The following is a 5,204-nucleotide window of genomic DNA, read 5'->3' on the forward strand; positions in this document are numbered from 1 at the left end:
AGGTCCTCTGCTGAATCCTCCGATTGTTGTTGCACGTAATCCCTCCTTTGCAATCATCTGAGAGAAAAGGCTCTTTGGCCAAAATGGCGAGCCTTGACATTGCCCGAATTTTGCACAAGAAACGACGCGATTCATGCTAACACGATGCTAGTCGTTGGAAAAAACGCCAGGGCCTAGCATCCGGCCTATGATGAAGTTCATGGTGTAGACTTGGATGCATTTCATGTCTGTAGGCCGTAATTCAGGAGTCAGCTTTGTATAGTCCAATCTTTCCCGGACGATGGCAGCATGCACGGTTGTTTGGTTTTGCAGAGATCTGAGAGTGGAAGATAACCCCGCCCTCGTTGCAGCTGCGAGAGCGGGAACCATAATCCCCGTTTTCATATGGTCTCCTGAAGATGAAGGGCAATTTCTTCCCGGGTGGGTCTCCAAATGGTGGCTGAAGCAGAGCCTAATTCACCTCGATGAGTCGCTGAGGAGTCTAAAAGCGCCTTTGTTGACACGCCGAGCCAGGGATGCTCTGTCTGCACTTCTAGAGATTGTCAAGGACACAGGAGCGACTCAAGTGTTCTACAATCATCTGTATGGTAAGTTGTGTTGTGTAATTTTGTGATTGTTTCCTGCAGGATTGAAGATTTTAGAAGGAGCTGAGTGGCAGAGAAGACTAACCTTTTGCAAGTTCTACTTTGTGCCTTGCCTACCTTCCTCTGGCTGATCTGGATGATGCCTCGTTGCAGATCTCATGTCCCTTGTACGGGATGAAAGAGTTAAGCTAGAACTCTCAAAAGCCGGGATTTTGGTGAACACCTTCAACGCAGATTTGCTCTACGAGCCATGGGACGTAACTGACGAGCAGGGCAGGGCTTTCACTACTTTCAATGCATATTGGGCAAAATGCCTAGACATGCCTGTTGAGCCGGAGGCGCCGCTTTTACCTCCCAAGCGTCTGTCAAGATTCCCAGGTACCTAGCCGGCAAGAAACTGTGAATTCTCTTCGGTCTGCTTCTCAACTATCTTTTCTGTAGTTTTTACTCTTATGAACCGCTCATTACTGTAGGACGTATCTTGAGTTGTTCGATCGAGGAGCTGGAACTTAAGGACGAGTCAGAGAAAGGCAGCAATGCCTTATTAGCAAGAGCATGGGCTCCTGGGTGGGCTAATGCGGACAGGGCCCTGGAGGCTTTTGTGAACGGGCCTTTACTGGACTACGGCAGTAACCGGCAGAAAGTAGATAGCAATTCAACTTCTTTGCTTTCACCTCACCTGCACTATGGGGAACTAAGTGTTCGGAAATTATTTCGCCAAGTTCGCATGAAACAGATGCTATGGGTGAAAGAGGGAAACCTACAGGGTGAACAAAGTGCAAATTTGTTTCTCAGGTCTATTGGATTGAGAGAATACTCAAGGTATCTGTGTTTCAACTTTCCTTTCACACATGAAAAGTCTTTATTGTCAAACTTGAAATCTTTCCCTTGGCGGGTTGATGAAGGCTATTTCAAGGCATGGAGATAGGGCAGAACAGGATATCCCCTAGTGGATGCTGGAATGAGGGAGCTTTGGGCAACTGGATGGTTGCATAATCAAATTCACATGACTGTCTCCAGTTTCTGTGTGAAATTTCTGCAGCTTCCTTGGCGCTGGGGGATGAAGTATTTTTGGGATACTCTTTTGGATGCTGATCTGGAGAGCGACGTTTTAGGATGGCAGTATATTTCGGGCAGTTTGCCAAATGGTTATCAACTAGATCGAATGGATAATCCTCAGGTAGGATCGATGCAAGTAACAATTGTATGTGCCTCATGTTGTTGTTCTTGTCATTTACTCTCTGTCTTATTATATGTTTGTGATCTTCACACCAATTTCCTGTGCACATTTGTCATATCGAAGGATACAGATTTGATTCTCATGGTGAGTATGTGCGGAGGTGGTTGCCTAAGCTGTCTCGCTTGCCGACTGAATAGATACATCATCCATGGGATGCACCTCCAAGTGTGCTTCGTGCTGCTGGGATTGAACTTGGATCAAATTATCCAAGGCCAATAGTGGAGATTGCTGCAGCTAGAGGACGTCTAGAGCAAGGTCTTGCAATTATGTGGGAAAAGGAGGCGGCATACAAAGCAGCCATGGCTAACAGTTCGGAAGAAGGGTTAGGTGACACTACAGGAGTTCAAGGGATGGATAATGCCCTGCCTGATAGTATGGATATAAACAGAGGTGTAGCCAATGTAGCTAGAGAGAACTTGTCAGGTCCATCTCCTCATGATCAGCTAGTTCCAAGCATGCCTATAGAAGGTGGAAAAACAGTGATGTCAGGTTATGGTGCTGAGCAGCAGAGACCGATGCAACAGGAATATGTCCAAAGAGAAGCATTTGGCCAACAGCTTGCCTTCACCGGAGAAGTACAGGGACAAATGTTTCTGCCATCAGCAGTCCCATTGCAAGCTCAGAATGATGAAAGTGGATCTACTGCTGAATCATCCTGTATTCACAGGAAGGCGACAGGCAGTCTGCCAATCTGGTCTCACTATGTCTCATCGCGTGGTATGATGCCTCAAAATGATTCCTCGGTGCCATTAGTACCAGAGCTACGGCATGGCTTCTTGTCCAGGCAACAGATCCATTCACTGCCCATGGGGACTCTTGATGCCATTGTGGCAACCAAGGTAATTTTGGTGGTGCTTGTGATGCTTCAGATTGTATTGCATTATTGAAGTTGTATTTGCTTGCCTCAAAGTCTGCTTTGTTTGGTTTTTGACTCTCTGTGTTTTGGGTGCGGGTTTGCTTGGTGAACATGCAGACAAGTTCACTGTCGGCATAATACCTGGGAGATCTTGTTCACTGAGTGAATCCATTGGAAGGTCATTAAAAATATGGCCTCGCCCATTTCTGTGGATCTATCATGTAGCCACTTGATGCCAGGAATGAACAAGCAACAGCACAAAGTACCTTCATGTGTTGTAAGCAGAGCTGTAATGCATCTTTTTGTATACTTTTGGCATTCTTCATTACTATTAGTGCTATTTTAATGGCTTCTCCCTTGGGGTGGAGATGTTTGAATTCCAATGGCAGAGTGCTTGCTATCAAGGCGCCAGGTGAGGGGGCTTCGCTAGCTCTACGAACGAAGTAAAAAAATGGGATTTGAGTTGTTCTTGTAGAGGTTGTAAAGCTTAAGCTGGGTATCAGTGTGTTCAGCATGTGCATAAAAAGCCAAGGCAAAACCTTTAAATATAGGCGAAACAAACGAACAAAATCCTTGCTCACGTTGATCACTTCGAGCGCCTTGCCCTTGTCCCCGTCTTCAGGCACCTTTGAGGAGGAAGGTTGCTTCTTATCCTGCCAGTGTTTCAGCCTCGGAGAAGAGAATCGGCGATGCTGCTTGCTCCATGGCAGTTCTTTCTGAAGCACTGGTTCTCCTGCTGCCTCATGCAATTGTTCTTTTTCCAGCACTGGTTCGACTCCTCTTTCCTCATGCAGGTCTTCGTTTTGAGGCACCGGTTCGTCTCCTGTTGCCTCATGCAGTTTTTCTTCACGAACCTCTCATGCAGTTCTTCGTTTTGAGGCGTTGGTTCAAATCCTGTCGCCTGGTGCAGTTTTTATTTTCGAACCTCTGGCTCGTCTCCTGATGTTGGCTTTGAAAGCTTTTGAAAAGCTGTGTAAAAAGCCAACTGCGTAAAAAGCCAAGGCAAAACCTTTAAATATAGGCAAAACGGACGAACGAAATCCGTGCTCACGTTGATCACTTCGAGCGCCTTGCCCTTGTCCCCGTCTTCAGGCACCTCTGAGGAGCGCCTTGCCCTTGTCTCCATCTTCAGGCACCTTTGAGGAGCTACGTGGATGCTTTTCCTCCACGTAGCCCCTCACCTTTCGGTTGTATATATATATTTCTATCTATTTCTGTATATACATCGATCACTACAGATATACATTCGGCTTCAGCGCTTTATTCACCTAGTTCATTCCATAAAATTGTAACTACAACTGCTCGAAGATGTGTGAAGATGATTACCTTGATGGTTTGAACATCTTTGATCGTTGGATTGTGTATAGCTTTTGTGCTTGAATTTATCATCTTTAGGAAATTGCATATATGCTAACCAACATATCCAAACATGCAGAACATGAGGAATGCATATTGACTTATCATGATTGTTTTTCAGATTCCAACATTCCAGCAAAGAAATAGGCGACTTCTCGTCGAGCTGTGGACGTCACAAAGGATACTCCACGTAAGTAGAATGTACGGTCATTTCAATTTTGAAATGTTTCTGCACCGTTTGTTGCTCTGGTCCACATTAATGCGCTACACCTCCAACACTGGAGGTGACTATTCAAAACGGGGGGATGGCACGTTCCCCTATGATATATAATTTTTGGAGAGACATGTACTGGCTCTCCACCATACATTACGTATGGTTTTTTTTTTTTTACTCCTCATCTTGAGCACGCACACTTCTTCGCACATTCTGTTTCCGCAAGGGAACATTACATTTGCTTGGTTCGACCAACATACTAATCATGTCTGCAACACTTCTGTTTTCGAGATGTTTGCGGCCTCCAAATGACTGTCTTCTCCTAAAGGTACGCACAACAAAATGTATTTGCTTGATTCAAGTTATTTTATCAATTCTTTCACCTTCTAAAGATAGAGGTTCAGTCCATTTTGTTTTTCCTGTTGTGTTTAGACAAAACCACGTGAGTGAAATTGTAGCAAAGTTTCGGATGGTTTTTATTATTAATCCCTATAGATGTTTAAACCCGAACATAAGACATCGATTCATGTCACGATGTAGAAATGACCACTGGAAACTCCTTCGAACATGACCATTCGTCAACGCTCAGAGCAGCCAGAGGTTGAGCTATTCAACTTGATATAACATCAAGAAAGATGTCCTTGAGGCCAGCTACGTCATCGTGGTTGACCATCGCATATAGATACAAGCAATGGGTTAGCAATTGCGCGGCTATTTTCTCTAGCCTTTAAATCTGCGGTGTCTGTGGCATAACCACGCTACTGTCTGCAAACCAAAGGATCGTTTCTTCGCAAGGCATAGGCATCTCGAGCCACAGCACCGCACTCGGAAACATGATACTTTTGGATGCCTGCGAGAATATGGGCATGCAAGTGACTTACTGGAAATGCCAAAGCTGCACACGAGATGCCCAGCGGAGCAGATACATTGTGCGGTTGATGCCACAGTACTCTC

General features: G+C 45.3%; 1 pseudogene across 1 annotated transcript; it reads left to right on the forward strand.

The window, feature by feature from the left end:
- Positions 1 to 280: 280 nt before the first annotated feature.
- LOC147897284 (cryptochrome-1-like) lies at positions 281 to 2,991 on the forward strand (annotated as a pseudogene). Its single transcript, XR_015541701.1, has 5 exons — positions 281 to 587; positions 738 to 948; positions 1,026 to 1,764; positions 1,881 to 2,663; positions 2,798 to 2,991. The product of XR_015541701.1 is annotated as a cryptochrome-1-like (transcript).
- Positions 2,992 to 5,204: the final 2,213 nt, after the last annotated feature.

This window comes from Dipteris shenzhenensis, chromosome 10 (assembly GCF_047967505.1).
Source record: "Dipteris shenzhenensis isolate YYH24624 ecotype China chromosome 10, Dip_SZ_1.0, whole genome shotgun sequence".
Classification (NCBI taxonomy): Eukaryota; Viridiplantae; Streptophyta; class Polypodiopsida; order Gleicheniales; family Dipteridaceae; genus Dipteris; species Dipteris shenzhenensis.